The sequence below is a fragment of the Olea europaea genome, chromosome 16 (assembly GCF_002742605.1).
Source record: "Olea europaea var. sylvestris chromosome 16, O_europaea_v1, whole genome shotgun sequence".
Taxonomy (NCBI): domain Eukaryota; kingdom Viridiplantae; phylum Streptophyta; class Magnoliopsida; order Lamiales; family Oleaceae; genus Olea; species Olea europaea.
Window position 1 is genome coordinate 15,130,612 of NC_036252.1, and position 19,226 is coordinate 15,149,837.

The 19,226-nt window shown below is 36.3% G+C and overlaps 1 long non-coding RNA gene across 5 annotated transcripts; it reads left to right on the forward strand.

Annotated features, from left to right (window-relative positions):
* Window positions 1-9,678: 9,678 nt before the first annotated feature.
* On the forward strand, window positions 9,679-12,746 carry LOC111412240. Of its 5 annotated transcripts, XR_002705993.1 has the most exons (7): window positions 9,679-10,072; window positions 10,156-10,236; window positions 10,741-10,876; window positions 10,978-11,060; window positions 11,594-11,723; window positions 12,266-12,352; window positions 12,552-12,746. It is a non-coding gene; the product is annotated as an uncharacterized LOC111412240 (long non-coding RNA). The 5 variants fall into 5 exon arrangements; XR_002705995.1 differs by lacking the exon at window positions 10,741-10,876; XR_002705994.1 differs by lacking the exon at window positions 10,156-10,236 and having other exon boundaries at window positions 9,680-10,072.
* The last annotated feature ends 6,480 nt before the right edge of the window (window positions 12,747-19,226 follow it).

Below are 19,226 nucleotides of genomic sequence, written 5' to 3' on the forward strand. Positions count from 1 at the left end.
TCGATCAAGTGGCCCAGAATCTAGAACAGCTTTCAAAGTGACCGAATAAAGAAGGGCATAACATGGCCTCTTTCTAGGGACGGCAAAAAGAAATCCGTTAAACCCATCATTCGTAGCCCACTCCAAATGGAATGAAGATTACCCGACTAATCGGGTAACTGTAAATGGGACGGGGTGGGCCAAAATGGGGACTGAAAATATGGTCCCCAACCCGCTTTTATCATATTTTATTAAAAGGGAACATGAGTTGTTCTTAACAAATTGAAATAATAATAATAATTTTCACCAACTAAAAAAATTACTCCTATTCTTGTGCAAATACGGTGTATATGTGCATATACGATAAGAAATATACGGTAGGAATATGCATGAAGGACACCCTTATGGATTTTAAATTCACGAAATTCATTAAAGTTTTATAATCTTTTAAAAGTTCATTAAAATTTTGGTTGATGACACCCTCGTATATTGTCCATCATTGTGTAATATTCTAATTAATTAACGTTGGTCATAACAATCAACTATTTGCTAATGATCATAAGAATTGATTTTTTTACCATTAAAGAGAAATGTGGATTCCACCTATGAGTGAAAAGGTAAAAAATGACAGCTGAAATAGTGAAATAGTGGTCAAAAAATTAATTTTTTTGGGTGAAAAATTGCTACCAACGGGAGCCTAAAAATTAATAATTTTCACGAGCTAAAAATAATAAGCCGTCTATCACGTGATACCTCTCGATCTTATAATGATTCTTTTGTTTTGTTTTGTTTTTTTTTTTTTTACCAACTTTACAATTTATAATTTTTTGATCACATATTAGCATAATTTTTCAACTACATATTTCATAAAGATTCATCAAAATATGCTAAAAGTTTTATGATAATCTTCCCCAAATATGGACTTAATATTTTTTTTTTATAAATAATTATACTAATGGTTTCAGGCACATGGAAAAAGACAGTTAGATTGAAGTTAATATAAGGCTATGATATATTAAGTTCATCTCTAAACCTGAAAGTCACCTACACTCTTCAGTTTCCCTTCTTGTTTCTCTTGAAAAATGTACAAATCCAAACAGCAAGAATTGTGCCACAAGAGGGGTTGGGGTTTGCCCATTTATACAACCGCAAGTGGTGGCCGAGGTCATATCCCTAGATTCAAAAGTTTAGTGAATGTAAATGGGCAACTTTTCGAGACTCTGGTTCAGTGCAAGACTATCAAAGATGCTCAAAATCTGGTGGCACATATAGCTTACGACCACTTCATCGTCCAACCATCTCTCCAATAGCCCTCTGCCCTAGCTCTACCGCTTACCCTGGTGTCAATGTTGAAGTTGTTCCTGTGGCTGTGCTAAGTGCTGCACTTCTAGTTTTGGAAGCTCTGCTTGCAGCAGTAGCTCCATTTCTCCACATTTCATTTCTTGAACTTCTGCTGGATTTTGAATTTCTACCCTCCCTTCCACCCGCTAGTAAGTTTTATCTATTTAGTTTAAAGTTATATAATGGGCTATAACCAAAAAAATTTTTAGAGGCCCCCTGTTGTGAGAGGAGTGACACCCCGATGTCGCTTGCTTTATTCGCACGGGGATATATGAATCAGATTCCGTTTCTCTCTCTCTCTCTCTCTCTCTCTATGTCTGTTGTTGTTGTTGTTGTTATTATTTTGGGTTTTGATTGATGAGCCCCTATTTGATTTATAAATTTTAATAAAAATTGATAAAATGAGTGGTTGTTGACTTGAGGCACCAAACAAGTGAGAAATATGTTGTCTTATACTCTTTGGGTTGATTGTTGTATGTTTCTATATAGTTTGTGGGGGTTCGGTTACGTGCATGTTTGTAAATCTGTACATACGAAGTATGTTTCACTCGTATTTTGTGTAGAAATATTAATTTGCTTGATTGTCCTACAATAGTGGAGCTTGGATCAAGTTCTTTTAGGACAGCATTAATTATGGATGCTTACACATACAATTATGTTTAGGGCTCATATTGATTGTCCAAAATTCTATGAATTTTTCTCCAATGGATTTTCTACAACAATAGACTCAATTAAGGTGTTGGACGTGTCAAGTAATTGCTCTTCCCTATTCCAGTGGGGAATGGAGTGAAAGAGTAGTTGAACATGAGTCGTTAATGATCCTGGTGAATGTTGATAATGGCATTAGCTTTTCACCAAGTGGCCCAAACTGTTGACTCTTGCTGAAAACTAAATAGATCTTAGCATGAAAGTTGGGTATTTTTGATATTTTTTTTTCCTTAAAAAATGCCCTAGGTTTACCCTTTGAAGCTCACCTCATGCAAGGCTCACGTCATGCGCTTGTAGCTTGCACATCGGGTGCCATTTGCAAGGTTTGTGCCTCAACTTACTTAGGTACAGGTGTCGAGTTATAAGCCTCCTGCTCATTTGTCTTTTGTTTTGGGGTCTTTTATTTTATTATTGACAACATTTTTGAGTTGGATTTTTTTTATAGCCTAGAATATTTTAAGGGGTTCTGTGGGCTATTTTTAACACAACTGAACTCTAAAACCTTTAAAAGAATTGCAAAAGTGAGTAGAAAGCAAGCGTGCCAACCTCCTTCAACTAAGTTTTTAACTCTATCCCAAGTGATTAAATGGAAGACTTATAGGATTTTTCTACTTCTAGTAGTCAGCAGTGCAATTTTGTTACTTGATTACTATTTGATTTATCTTATTTTTGTTGCAAGTTAGACTTTTAATTTTGGATTTTCAAGATGTTTTATAGCTTATCATGAGCATATTTTTGTAGATTTATAGTTTTTGGAATTCATTTTCTGGTCTGTGTGGACGTTTATGCCTCAAAATTATCAGAGGTTACTTATGCCATGATCCTTTTTTGAGCACTTATAAACATAAGACAGTAAAAGCTTCTCCATGACCTCTTGAGTTTTTATACTTTGTGCAAGGATTTGTTTCCGGGGCATAGTTTGCATATTTTTTAGGTGCATTATCTTAGCACGGAGGGAGAATATGGGGACTCGCAGCATTGAATACCCTTGGCCTCCTTTTCCTCTACCCCTATTTGCCAAGCTTTTCTTTTTAAATGGGGTGTGGGATCTTTAGTTATGTTAAATCCTCGATTACTGAAATTTTTTTTCCCTGTAGAAACATTTTGCCCCCCCCCCCCTGTTTGACAACCATCAATATAACTCCTTTTTCTCAAATTCACTTTTAACCACACAATCTCACAATAAAATATTCTGCACGTAAATTCAAAAATTTTCTTACTTTTTAACCACACATTCTCCAAAAAATCACTATTTCAAAACTTATTTTCCCCAAAGAAATTCATTTTAAAGGTTGTCAGACAGGGTCCTAATGTTACTTCTAGAGATCGATTTAAAGTTCATCACTTGTCATCATCTATGGACCTTCTTTCCCGACAAATAAAAGGAAATAGAAAAGTGAAAAGGGTTTGTTTAACTGTTTAATTCAAGTGCTGGGAAGTGGGCTTGCTTTTGATAATTCTCAAACTAAATTCTAAAGCAAATTGCAGAATTGTGTGCTCTTCCCCATATTTGTATTATGGGTGTGTTGAAGGCAGCTCTAATAATTAGTTTATGCTTTTTTATTATGTTTTTTGGTAGCTATTCATTTATAAGTATCACTATTTTGTTAGGATATATAATCGATAAATATGTATGACGTTTCACAATAAGATTTGGAAATTTCATATAATATAGAGTATTGAAACTTACATTGTTTGTGCAGGATTTATGATTTGGAAATTTCATATAATATAGAACATTGAAACTTACATTGTTTGCGCAAGATTTCTTATCGCGAAAACTAAGTTGGATGTCCAACCAGCAAACAAAGAGATAATGCGGTCCAACTATGAAGATAATGCTCAAATTTCAATGAGTAATTTGGATATCTAACCTGCCAACAAAGAGATAATGCAGATGAACCATCAAGATAATGCACAGATTTCTATGGTTAATAAGAGTATGATACTTTCCAATGATAAGATTTCTAAGGGTTAGGAAAATAATTTTTTTCTTATTTTATTTGGTTAACTCTTTATTTAAAATCTCATAACTATCAAATTTATGGATATGCTTACCTAAATGCTAAATGTTTTGTTTTGTGAGCAACATCTAAGTTCTTTTGGTGAAAATTTTATAGTTGACATTTCAATATATATTGGCTCATTCTCTTTGTTAGATGACATGGAACTGAACAACTTTATGACAAACTAATAAGGTTTGGTGTTCCTGTCGGGTAATAGAGATTATGTTAAGTTTGAGAAGCAAGAAACAAGATGACTTGTATAAAGCTCAGGCATGAACAAGTGCCAAATTTTGTTATAGATACATTTGATGCCAAAATGAACCAAGAAATGAAGAGGTCCATAACTCGTTCTTAATTAAAAATGACTTTGCAAATTATTTAAATTATTAACACGAAAATACCAAGTCATGCTTAAACAATTATGAACAACTTGGATATTAAATGGTCGCAGAATTGTTACAATTAGTTCTTAGAGAGTAAAATAATGTTGCATAGATGGAGGAAGTGCGTTTTATTCCTACTTGTAAGAACAAAGAGGATACTCTAGATTGTGCAAATTCAGAGGTATTAAGCTCATGACTCATGAGCCATGCAATAAAATTATTAGAGTGATGATCGATTACCAATAAAAGTGTAATTAAAAGGCATCAAAGAATAAAATTGGCTTTATGTGGGAAAGATCTACAATGGAAGCCAGTTTTGTGCTTAGGAGATTGATGAAGAATAGCAGAATGAAACTGCATATAATTTTTACTGATTGGAAAAATGTTTTATGATAGGGTGTCTAGGTATGGTCCACGAAGCAGTTAAAGTTTTCTGTCAAGAATTGTCTATTGTTGAGACTCAGGAGGTCAGTATCCAAACCAATTAATTTTTATATTGTTATCATTATTGCTTTTTCGTTGTTGTATCACGTTAATGCATAATAATTACCTCGGGATAAAGTTTCATACAAAAATCTTTTACAAGCAATGACCCCAAAAAAGAGGTCTTAAGCATCCAATATATGAGACGTTGCAAGAAGGTCCTCCTCACAAGCCTATATTTGTGTCAATTGTGGAGGTAGGAAGTGATACTTTCCGAGGAACTAAAGTGAAAACTAAAAAGCAGGCGGAGATAAATGTTACTGAATTGGCTTGCGTTGCTCTTACTAAGAGTAAGAAACTAATTATTTATTGGGTTTGAGTTTGTTCTAGTCTCTCAAAACAACTACTTAAATTATTCCTATTTTTCCTTATGTATATGAAAAAGGCTTTGTTTGATTACCCTTTCAGTACTTCACATGCTTTTTGGAAGTCAAACTTTATCTTGTTAAATTGAATGGAAATTGTTGGATCTACATGTTCTCATCATGGAAACCTAGGCAATGGTTTCTAATCTACATTTTAATACTATGATAGCAAAGATATAGACATACAGTTCACTATTATATATACACACACACACACACACACAAACACTTTGGAGCTGTGGGCCATCAGTAAACTAAATAAAAAAAGTCATGATCTCATTAAGTTGACTGTGATTCCCCTCAACCTATGAAAAGTAGGTCACAATGCTAAGCTTTTTATCCTCTTTGTAGCTTGAGGATGTAAAAGGTCGTTCTTGTCCATTGTTGTCATTTCTGAGAGCGAGGGTTGTAGGTGTAGTGTAGAAGCAGTCTTGTAGCCTTTAGTGACTTAGGAAAACGAAAGGCCAGTTTCAAGGATGGTTTGAACATTATAAAGGTAGATTTTGTGTCTGAAAAAGCTATGCAAAGATTTTAGTTCTTAGAACTTGATATTCTCTGGTTAACAGTTTTAAAGTAAGGGAACAGTTTTAAAGTGAGGGAATGTACATTTGGTGGTAAAGTTATTGCTATGGTTTGATGTGAATTATCTTGCCCATATTCATCCAAGATATGGGTATTTCTTCTCAAATAGACTACTTAGATTTCATTAATCTCAGAGGGAGTACTTAGACTACTTTGATATCTGGTGAAGTACATTTGCATTCTCATTTTATTAGTTATTTAGCTTTTTACCTCTCATTTTAGACAACTTATCAATAATTTTTGTTTGTCTTGATCTCCAGAAGGCGAGAGAAATGCTAAAAGACAAAAGACTTCATCTGAGGATACGAATGCTGATATGACAAGTTCATCGACTCACAAACATGCCGATCCCTAATGGTGCCACTATGATGTCCTATATTGATGATCAGGGTGGGATGAATCAGTAACTAAACGCATATACATTTGATGTTCTGTCTTGTCAAAAACTGTTATCTATGTTTTCTTCTAGGATTGTGTGTTTAAATTATTAGCCCCTGTTTGATGCCCATTACCTAAAAATGAAAATGGAGGGAATAGTATTTTTCAGAAAAATGAGTGGTTGAAAAAGAAGGAAAAGTTTTCGATTTACGTGTAATATTATTTTATGGAAGATTGTGTGGTTGAAAATAGGAGAGAGAAAAATGGAATGTAATGTAATTGAATTTAATGGGAATCAAACAGGGGCTAAGCTAGAATACAGACAATGTATGCTAATGTTGTTTTATTTATTCCTAGTTAACGTCTCTTCAAATGTGATTTTGCAGACAGCCATTTGCGTTGTCCTAATCCAATATGAATATTAGCTGGTTATAATCAAAAAATATGGTAAATGGTTACAATTTATGTTACTCCTATTTTGTACGGTGTTCTCTATGTAACAAGGCACTGAAATCATAATATTTACCAACCTAAACAAACATTTATGCATTTTATCAAGTTTAAATGGTCATTCTCTAGGAGTAATGGAACTTACATAATCTATTACAGTACAATCTTTTGTATATCACGATCCATTTTCTTTTTCGTTCCTTTCGAGAAATCTATGGTTATGAAAGGCTATCTGCAATTTTATTGCTTTGTTTCTTGCCATTATATTGCCTTATTTTATTTTTGTTTATTAAGCGGACAAATTCATCATTTTAACTTAAATTAACGAGACATTTGGATAGAATAACATGATTTGCAATTAAATGAAAGGACGAAAACGTCTAGTGTTGAAGAAGTGTTGAGAAGAGGTAAGCACCAGTTTGCAATGATTGAAAACAAAAAGTGCAAATTTCCCATAAAAATATGACTAGAATGGTCAATGTAACAGTTCTAATCAGCAATGTGTTTCATCATCACAAATCACGATCGATAGTCGAGAAGAATATAAAGATTACGAGAAATGATCTCCTAAATATTAGTGGCATGACACATCAATTAATTGGTGAATAAGTTTATGATAAGTTGATTTACCATGTCATCGGTGTTTAGTTTATGAGATCATTTCTATAAAAATCACTTCTCAAAGCTTAGTTCTAGGCCATAAAACGGATGCATTTAACTTAGCAAGCTAGATTGTTGATTTAGGGCATGTAACTTGAACATCACGACATTCAAGTCATAAACCACAATGAGCCATTAAATACAGAACATCGAAGTGGTTAATTCTCATAACATATTTCAAGTAAATCTAAGAATATATTCTTTTGGTGTCACAAAGCTTTAGCAACTGAAATAATAATATTCTTCCAATATGCTTTCTAGTGCTAGAGGAAGAAGAAGAAGAATAACAATAAATTGTTTCCCTTGTTTTTAACCACACATCATCCTAAAATTCACTTTTCAAAAAAAAAAAATTTCTACAATAATGATTGTGAAACATTCTCTATATTTCCACTTATCAATCAAAACGCTTTTTAAAAACATTAGCTACTCTAATTTCACATTTCCCAATTTTGCAAGAGACATAAAATTAATAAACAAGCTTCAAGCCCATTTGACATGGTTTTTGCTTCTACCTTTACTTCCTGTAGAAAAGTTTTTGGAAGAAATTATCTTAATTTTTGTTTACAAACTCATTTTTATTCCAGAAGTGCTTTTATAAAAGGTCATATTGGACACCTTTCTCTAAAAATTCTTCTAACTACCAAAAGTATTTTCATAAAATTAGTTAAGCAAGTCCAGAAGCAGCTTTTGTATCTAAAAAGTTCCTTTTAACTTTTTAAAAACCATACCAAACGGGTCCTTCATGTCATATATAGATCCAAAAATTGCAGCGATTCGGGGCGGATCCAAGAAATAAGGACACGTGCTAAAATTTAAGAATGTCTCTTCAATTTATTGTTTAACAGCGTTCTCAAGCATAAATATTGGACAAGTATTAACTAGTTTCCATAGAGTTTTAAGAACAGCCAAACAAGTTTGTTTAAGAGTTTAATTTCAAATTCCAAAGAAAATGGATGCAATTTCACCCATTAATTGACGTTTACCAATAGGTCATCTCAATACAAATAAATAACATACTCACCACGTTCTGTACATCACAATTCATAAAGAAAATGATGCAGCTTCTCTAATTACCTATGTTTGTCCTTAGGTCGTCTTAATACAAATATGAATATTCTACCATTTGAAAATTGGCCCTTCCCCCTCATTCCCAATTCAAAAAATGACAAGACTCCATAGGCACCAAAGGTTCAAAATTCCATATACTGTCCTACCATTTCACTAGTTCACTCATCTCAATGAACCTCCTTCATGCATTTTTCCAATTCACTTATGGATTGATTAAATTTTAATTAATATAAATTAAGCCAAAGTACAGAGATCAAATTGAAATAGAAGGAATACTATCCAAACATGTCATAGTTAGCTTTATCATTCCATACACCAGGAATATAAATCAAAATGATTTTTTGGAAATCATAATTAAAAAATAATCATATACTGGGATTTAATTCGACTGTTATATCAAAAGGACATATAATATAAGAATAACAAAATCAAGTAGAAGTCACATCTTTATGTAGAGACAGTGAGAGTCGACTATGAGAGAGGGGATGAGATGTACTCGGTTGGATTTGGGGAAATTAGATGGGCTTTAACATTTTTTGAATTATGGGCTATTATTAATTTGGGCTTGGCACAATGTTTAAAGAGGAAGTTACATTATTTACCTATATTAATATAATAATAATTCATATAATACACGTTATCTTTTTTTATTCTATTTCTACTGCATATTTCAAAGAAAAAAATGAAACCAAAAAGATGACGTCTCACACATTAATTTCATCTTTATTATTTTGGACAGTCCATTTCACTCCAAAAACTAGAAAAAAAAAAGGAACATAATGAGGAAATCTCGACTTCACAGCCATTACCTCAAAAAACCCCAAATTACAAAGATAAGCTAACATTTCTCGAGTCAAAATCAAATGGGGACGGCGAAAAACCCATTCAATCCGATATTTGTGGGGCCCCGCCCCCGAATGAGGCAAGGATTACCCACTTGACCGAGTACATGGGGCGGGTACGGAACGAGGGTCATTGCCTCCACTACAAGAAATATATACTTTCCCTACAAAAATTCCACAGACAAATTAAAATTTGTGGACAGTTCACTTTTCCCTACAAAAAGACATTTAGTAGGGCCATGATTTGATTCAAATTTTTTAATAGTGAAAGGACTTGTGCCCACAAAAAATTATATTCTTTTCAGACAATAAAATTTGAAGGGTAAGGTATATCTTTAGCGTACGAAAAATTTGATCTGACCTTACCTTTAGCGTACGAAAAATTTGATCTGTTTGTAGGCTAATAAGTGGTGGGAAATTTTTCCAATTTAAAACACACACAATTTTTAAAACACGAAAAACAACCGCTTCTTCCTCTTTTTCCATCACTGTGCGTGAGAGAACTACGGAAGAACTGCCGCCTTCTTCCTCAACAATCGACCACCACCCGCCACCTAGACCACCAGATCCCACTACCATTTGAACCCCCTCACCTTCGTCTTCAACCTCTAGTCATCACCGGGCTACGGAGTTGTCGAAAACAGCCCCAATCACCACCCAAAACCGCCCTACCAATCACGATTTTCGCCATATTTCCACCACCGTCAGCCACCGTTTCGATTGCGGACCGCCACCACTTTCGTGCTCTCAACGAGGCGCATTCAGTACCACCATGGGTCACCTGTAATTTTGTCCAGAATCGAGAGAGCTTGTGAAAGCAGTTCGTGAGTGCTCTAATTTGTGTTTTTTTTTATTTTAATTATTATTATTATTATTGAGTGGTTCATCGTCTGGTCTTGTCCTACAGACCCGTTTAGACCCAAAACTGTAATCTGGGTTTTGAATAAAAATTCATTTAGTGAAAGATCTTTTGATTATCCGATTTAAGGTGAGTTTATCAGAAGCATTTGAACTCTTATTTCATTTTTGTTTTATTATACATTGTAATTATGTAAATTACAGTCTAAAAGAGTAAAGAGTCATCAGTAGAACTAGATTTTTTATCAAAAAAATTACTAACTCTTTGCTGTATCTTTTAGGGTATTAGTTTGTCATTGTACATGTTTAGCATTGATTGCTAGAGTCAATGAATCATTTGAGAAAACATACTTTGTTTCCAAGGAAAAACAGAGATGTTATCTTTTTTGGGAAAAGTTTCAATATTTTGATTTGACAAAAATGGGTTCTAACATGAATATTGGCATACGGTTGGATGGAATTGAACAATATAATTATCATTTTTTTACTATATATATGCCATAATTCTTGTATTGATAATTTTTTAAAGGCAGATTCTTTTTTCTCCCTTATTTTTTTTATTTTCATTTTTAAATTTTTGGCATTTTTCTGTTATTTTCTTGAATTAATAGTGAATCCATTTAAATCTGGACAGAATGAAGAATGGAAGATTACGGAAATTTCTCTACATTCTTGTTTGTATGCTGATTGTGATAAGAACAGAAGGATTTTTAGTTGATATTACTTATGTTCAGAGTGCTGTGGCAAAAGGAGCAGGGAAAACATTAAGGGTCAACATTTAGAGCGAAATTCTAATTTTTTTTTTTACGTGCATATATATATTTTTTTAAAAAAAAGATTCAATATTTATTTTTCTGCATTGTGTTTGCAGTTTGTTTTGACGGTAGTCCACCGGCATATCGTTTTGATAGGGGATCTGGTGTAGGAATTAACAATTGGTTGGTTCATATCGAGGTTAGTCCTTTTTTCATAAGCTATTAAAATATGCATATAGTTTTTTTTTTTATGGCAGCAGAATGGATCATTAAAAGATTATACTTTAGATCATCCTAGGAAATAAGAGTAGTTACTTGATTTTTTTAGGAGAATATAATTCATACAATAGGAAAAGATGTAGTAACTGTGTTTGAAACATAGTAAAAATGATGATGTTGAGATCAACAAACATCACAATGGAATTGATTAAATTATATAGAATAAAACTTATCTTCTTCTTCTTGCATTTTTGGCAATCAAACTGAGTGTTTCACTTTTGATTTTGTCATCCATGTACCAGAGATATATTTGGCCAAATACTTGAACCTGTTGAAATTGAATATTTTAGTACAGAAAGTTAAACTTACTGTTTTTTATTATTTCATATCGCTTTGACCGCTTGAATGGTTTTCATCCGGATTTTTCACAGGTCACGTCCAAGTTATGCATAAAAATAATGAATTTTCATCCTCTATAATAACTTAACAAAATCTGTTAATCTTGGTGTCCAGGAAGGAAGATAGTGCAACAATGTCACTACTTGCCTTGAACGTAAAGACAATCACCTAGGTTCCTCCAAGCAAATGGCTAAGCAGGTTGTATTTTCTGGGATTTTGAGCAACAAGCTAAAGTTCAACCCAGGTATACTTCAAATTTTTTTATTGATTTTGATTGTGTTAAAACTTTTATATTTTTCAGTGTTATCTTTAATAAATATGGTCTCTATTTGAATTTCCAAATTTCTATAATTGGAATAGGATAAATGTTAGATATTGTGATGGAGCATCATTTACTGGATATAGACGCAGTAGATATAATGAAATGGCATCATATAATAAATATGATCCCTTATATTTTCTTTTTCACTTTCTAGAAGTCATTAGATATAATGAAATGGCAGTTTTCAAACATATAGTGAATTTCTTTGTTGTTCGAATATTTATGGAAACTTCTAATTTTTGGGTCAATATTCAATCAGGCTAATAAACTTTACTTCAGAGGAGCAAGAGTTTTTGTTGCTATCATCGAGGATTTGTTAGAAAAATGAATGAAGAATGTTGAAAATGTATGATTTTCTCTTACGTTTTTTCATCCAACTTAGACTGTAATCTTACTTGCTATCGTTAACTTGACTGTTCTTACGTAGGCCATTCTATCTGGATGTTCAGTAAATATTCCATCAGGCTTCTAAACTTTACTTCAGAGGAGCAAGAGTTTTTGTTGCTATCATCGAGGATTTGTTAGAAAAAGGAATGAAGAATGTTGAAAATGTATGATTTTCTCTTACGTTTTTTCATCCAACTTAGACTGTAATCTTACTTGCTATCGTTAACTTGACTGTTCTTACGTAGGCCATTCTATCTGGATGTTCAGCCGGTGGATTAGCATCGATTTTGCATTATTATCTATATTTTGTTATAAAACGTTAAGAAGACTTCCTTCTTATATAAGTTTATTGAAAAACTGCAGCAAGGCATTCCCGGTGAACTAGTCAAGAAATAGTTTGTGGGGCTATGTGTTATCTGTTACTTAATCCGCCTTCACAAGCACCAGAGTGATTTCATTGCTACAAGCTGCATAGCTCAAAAGCAAGCTTGCTAATAATCAGCTCAGAGCCTTGTATTCTTTTATTGTATTTTCTTTGAATCACTAGTCATTTTTTTATTTACTCTTTTACTGGATGCCTGTAAATTGAAAATTACCTAGTTTGGATTTGGATGAACTATAAATTTTGTTATATTTTTAAATAGGGTTTAGCCCACAAAATAATATGTACCATGTTGTAATAAATGTTTTTTTCCCACAAAATTCATTTGTAGGAAAAATACAATTTAGCCTACAATATAATTTGTAGGGAAAAGCGTAATTGTTTTGTGGGTAAAATTAACTTTAACAGATGAATGATTTTGTCAGGGAAAAACTTACACAACGAATTGTGTTTGTCTCCAAAGAGTTTATAGGGAAAAACTTTAGCCTACAAATTTAAAAAATTCGTCGCCTTATACCTTTCCCCTCGATGTTTGCCCCACAAACGTGCCTACAAAAAATTTTTGTATGCAAAGATTTTTTCCTACAAATATGAACCTTTCCCTACAAATTTTATTTGTAGGGAAAGCATAAATTTCTTGTAGTGCTCGAAATGGCTGTGGAAAACATAGTCCTCGCCCTATTTAATGTTAATTTCAATTTAAGCTTTTATCAAACATAAATAATAGATTTATCATTATTTTTAAAGAGAACATAAGTTGTTTTTAACAAATTGGTAGAAAAAATAATAACATTTACTAACTAATAACATAAAAAAAATAAAAGCAAAAAAATAAAAAATAAATGGGGAGATAAATCGAGCAAGGGACCTACCCCGCCCGCCTCGATCCTGCCCTAAACCCGTCCCATTCCGCTTCAACCGGGTATGAGTATAGGGTATGATAACAAAAATACTCAACAGGACGGGGGCGGGAATGGCAGACCCGTCCCATACGCTCCCTGTTGGCATCCCTATCAAAAACCCCAGGTCAATTAATCCAGAAAATCAAGTATCGTTTCACTGACTGCTCACCTTCAATCGCCATACCATGAAATCAAAATAAATTATTTCAAGAAATGGTCGTTTCCATAATATGTTGCTGATAATGAGGTTTAGGGTCGTGAATATAAAAACCATATTGGAGTAGTAGGTCAGCATATCTCGAGTGATGCTAGCTCTTGGGCTTGTGAGATTTCAAACAATAATCTAGTATTTGCAATTGATTCCATTTTTAGGGCCTGTCGATTTATGTAGTCTTTCTAAAAAGCCGTGTGAATTGATTAATTATAATTTTAATAAAAGTTAATAAAATATATAGAAAATTAATAAAATTCATGATGGGAAAATATGTATTTAAAAATTGAAAGTCAAACTCTAAGATCAATTTTTACTTATCAGCACTTACTTCATGCTCGTTCAACTATTCTTTTCACTGCTGCTTGTAAAATATGAGTAGATTACAGCTATCTAAATTTAACTCCGGCATACACTCCTTCCTTAGCTCAACTCAATACACTGTACAAACTAGATAGAGAGAGCCTCATTACTCTTGATTAAGCCTTGTAGCCGTCACCATAGAGGCTGAGACACCACCAAGACGCGTCGCAGGTCCGATTTGTTCCTAACTTCAGCCTTGATTACCCCTTCAGCATCTTAGTCGTTACAAATGCCATGCTACCTCCAACATTGTAATCTATTTTAACCTTGTCCATACTAATATCGATATGCATTTCGATCGATGTCATGTCAACCAGATCATGGTATCTGCTGCTGGTCGGTAATAGAAGACCAAATGATTTTGTATCGCGGGTTAAGATTGTAGGTTAATATCAGATAATTAATCGAGAGGTTATACATACAGATAATTAATATCAGCGAGTGACATCATGAAATAGTGTTGAAGAGTGATTAAGAAATCATATATTCAAATTACTGGCATTGGAAAACCAGTTTTAGTTTTGAATTACCATGCAAATAAATGATTTCCTCATTGGCAGCTCATAAATGCTTTTCAGTTACATAGAGATTATTTTGGAAAGTTGAAATGGTAATTCATATAATGTGAAATGTATAGTATATTTAAAAATTTTAAATTATGTATGATATTATATGAAATACTTTTTATTTCATATGCAAATGCGAATTTTTCCGATGTTTAAAAAGGAGAAGAAAAAACGGAAAAATTCGTATTACAAATAAAGATTTCATATTTTACGAAGTCAATGAATTATAACTAAATATGCTAATATAAATGTAAATTAGATTAAAAAAATACACTTCTAAATATAGATTCTAAAATTGAAATATAGATTGAGACTCTTTGTGGGTACCAGTGTACAGACAACTATTGTTCCTTGACCTGTTGGAGACACATCTCGTGATTAACCTCTCTCACGATCCTTCAAGGGCGGGACGGTGAAAGATCCTTAAGGTTGGGGTTCAACCTTTAAAATTCATTTGTAACTGACATCATATGAATTATGTTGATTTGACGTTCCATATTCAATGACACTTAATCCTCGATTTAACTCTACTCAATTATTTCAGAGATATGCAAAATTCCCATTTCAATCTTCTTCGTTATAGAGACTTCAAACCTAACCTAAGGTTCCCAAGAAATCATCATCCACATCAAAATCCATCATCTACTTACCTCGTTTTCCTTTTATTTCCACAATTTATGTCCGAAAATCCATTCTACAATCTCTAATTTACACATTTTCGGGATTGCTTTCGCATATATGGAACCATAGCAAAGTTAACAACACCGGTAAAAGGCAAATCGACAATGTTGCGGGTGACTCGAGCGCTGAGAAGAAGAAAATGGTGAGACTGCATACATATCAAGCAAGAAAGATAGCAAAATTTTATTCAAAAATTTTCGGAGTCACTAATCTATGGTTTTATTTCTTTGTGTATTATTTTTAATTATTTTTTTAGTACAGTAGAATGATTTGAGTATAAAATATGTTACGCCTCATTTTACGAGCCTCGGTACCGACGTACCGAAGTGTTATCTCGCCACTCCGAAGCCGGTGAAATCAAATAGACCACTCCGACCTCCCGAAACCTCTCCAAAGTGATACACCGATTCCTGTCACTGATCTGCCGAAGTGTCCCGTCTCCGAGGTCGGGTTCAAGTGGCTTGAACCCCCGTTAGAAGATTCGCTGCCAATTTAAGATTTGCTCTGCATATAAGGTTTAAATTGATTTGACGTCCCCCATAAAGCTATTTGATGTGACTTATCAACTTTATGTCAATTCAACTCGGGGGAAACAAACTGTCCGCCCACTCTACAAGCGCGGCTGATTGACGCCTATGAGCAGACGCTTCATACCGTCAGATGTATACACGTGTTCCACATCCCACGGTTCATACCACCTATAAATACCCAAAGATTGGCTAGAGGCAAAGGTAATGAAACTCTCAATAGATAGCACTCCATAACAAGTTTATATATTCTCCTCCCCCTTTATTGACTGATTGATTTGTGTAGTCCCTGGACACTGTTCCGACCACCCAAACCTGACTTGACCGTCGGAGTGTATACGGCCGCCACCCCCATTGGTTCCGGCCGTGTGCGCCTGACAGTTTGTTCATTTCGTAGGGAGGAATACGTGGAGTAGCTACAAGTTGGCCACGTGGAAGAGCCATTTTTAGAGGTCAACAGGATGCCATACACATTGATTGTATTTTTTGATGTTAGGATATCATAGAAGACAAATCAAGTGCTTCGTATAAGGCTGTATCAACATCCAACTGCACTTAAATGAGGAACTCATCTTGAATGCAACCGGGTAACAATCATAAGACTTTGAGCAGAGCATTGATCACCACCTTTTTCAATTTAACTGCACATTGCTTGCCGTTAGCCAAACCGAAGGAATGGCCCAGATAGCTGCAGGCATGAGAGACATAGCAGCTCAGAATATGGCGATGCGGGAACTTCTCATACAAGCTCAGGGACACCAGATGCCCCAAGGATCGTATCCAGTACGGGAAATCCCTTTGTCTCATTCTCGAGGCCACATGAGCCGGCACACCGAACGTCCTCTCGAAAGAGAGGATAACACCGAAACAACATCTTATATGCAGGAGAGCCACCCATCAGAACCACTCTTGGGGGACAACTTTCCACAAGAACATGACCAGAGGTCAGTAAGCGTCTTCGACCGGATAGGGAACGATCCTAGCAATAGGATCCGCCCTTCAAGAGGGTCGGTCCGGTCAGACAACGAAGAAGAGTATGTCCCTCCTCCTAGAAACAGGAAGGAGAGGAGAAACTTAGTCGATTGGGGGAGTCGTGGGAAAGCACCTCCTCCACCCCAAGACGTCCAAGATGACCAAGGATCAGAGGGGCCCTGCCGATCTTATGAGATTGACGACGATGACGATAACCTCCCTTTCTCAAGGGAAATCCGAAGCTTCCCAATGCCAACTAATTTCATGCCCCCAAAGATCCCCAAGTACGAGGGAAAAGGGGATCCGGAGAAGCACCTCATAAAGTATATGACGCAAATGAGTCTTAGGGGAGCCTCACCTGCTCTAAAGTGCAGAGCCTTTCATTTAACACTAGGCGGAGCCGCCGAGGTATGGTACAGCAGGCTTCCTCCCCTAAGCATCAGAAGTTGGCCGGATTTGAAGAAAGCATTTTTGAACCAGTACCTCTCACGCAGGGAAGGAGAGGCGCCGATCCAACGCCTGCAAGACATGAGGCAGGCCCCTGGAGAGACGCTGAAAAGCTATCTCGCCAGGTTTACAGACGAGATTACTTACTGCGAACAGGTCACTGACAGGAAGCCCTTTCGGCCTTGAAAGGTGGTCTCAACATGAACACTTTGTTTTGGAGGGACGTGCGCAGCAAGAATCCCTCCACGTACGACGAGCTGGTGGAGATGATGAGGGTGGAAATAATTAGTGAAGAAATGATTGATTATCGTAACCGTGCCGCGCAGGGACTCCCTCCCCCACAGAGGCAGGTAGGTCGAGGCCCCGCAGCGCACCTTGTTACTCAGCAATGGACCCAAGCAGGGCATACCATAGCTCCCACATCCGGACAGGCCCTAACTTCCGCCACGTTGAACGCAGTGCCGGTATTGGCATATGATAGCGCACCCACTGAGGCAGCACCATCCGGAAGAACTGACAACAAGAAGAAGAAGAAGAAGAAGAGGCCCAATAGGCCCTTGCCAGGAGCAAGATTTTGTACTTTCCATCAACTATATGGACATGACACCAGTGAGTGTCGGGATGCCAACCGGCGCACTGATCGAAGCAATCCCCTCACTTCCGGCAGAAATGAGCACCCCCGCAGATCCACCTCCCCGAGGAGGGGAGGAAGGGGTCACCAAGAACAATCTCCTAGCAGAAGAGAATCGAGAAACCGAGTCCAATCCAGGAAAGAGAACCAAGCTCAATTCGCTGGAAGCCAGGTCATCAGGGAAATCGATACCATCATCGGGGGACCCCACGTCGGTGGCAACACCAGGAATGCCCAGAGAAATTATACAAGAGAAGCTAAGGATCTCCCGATGATCACCTACATTGTCGACGAATCAAAAACAGCAAACAAGATGGCCCCAATCACCTTCTCGCAGGAAGACGCAGAGGGAGTTCACCATCCCCATTGCGACGCTGGCTAGAAACGGATTAAAACGCATGCTCGTTGACAACGGCAGCTCCGTGAACATATTGTTTGGCTCCACTTTTGACAAAATGCAAATTGAACATGGGTTAATCCCCATGACCGACCCGCTGTTCGGATTCACTGGGGACAGCATCATCCCACGAGGGCGGATTACCCTGCCTGTGGAAATGGGTTCGGCCCCCCTGGTCGCCCAACATTTCATGGAATTTCTGGTGGTAGATCATAGGTCGGCTTATCATGGGGTGTTGGGTAGACCGGCTCTAAAAGACCTTTGGGCTGTGACATCCATTCACTATCTGTGCATGAAATTCCCAACCGAACGAGGGATTGCAATGGTCCGGGGCGATCAGATGAGCTCTAGGGCATGCTACCTGAACTCGCTACGAAAATCGGAGCCCCGGACTGTCAATGTAATTCTAGCAGTACCCGCTGAAGCCGGTACGGATGTGGAGATGCTCGACGCCCCTGAACAAGGGCATACCTCTGAACAAGAGGAAGATGTCATAATGGAAGAGGCTCCTGAACAAGGACACCCTCTTGACGAGTTAGATCCCCGAATAATTGATTATGAACCAAACGCGACCCCAATAGAAGAACTGGAGACTTTTCCAGTCAATCCAGAGGACCCCAATCAAGTCTTGCGCATAGGGATGTCATTATCGCCTGAAGCAAGAATTGAGATGATACGATTCCTGAAAGAAAACCTAGATGTCTTTGCATGGAAACATGAGGGTATGGTGGGGATAGATCCCAGGATCAGTTGCCATCACCTTAACATCAACCCCTCCTATGCCCCCCGTAGACAGAAGAGGCGCGCGCTGAATCCGGAACGGTACGAGGCACTGAAAGACGAAGTAAGTAAACTCGATCGCAGTGGTTTCATCAGAGAGGTCATATACCCGAAGTGGATATCCAACCCGGTTCTGGTGAAAAAGTCCAGCGGGAAATTGAGGGTCTGTGTGGACTTCA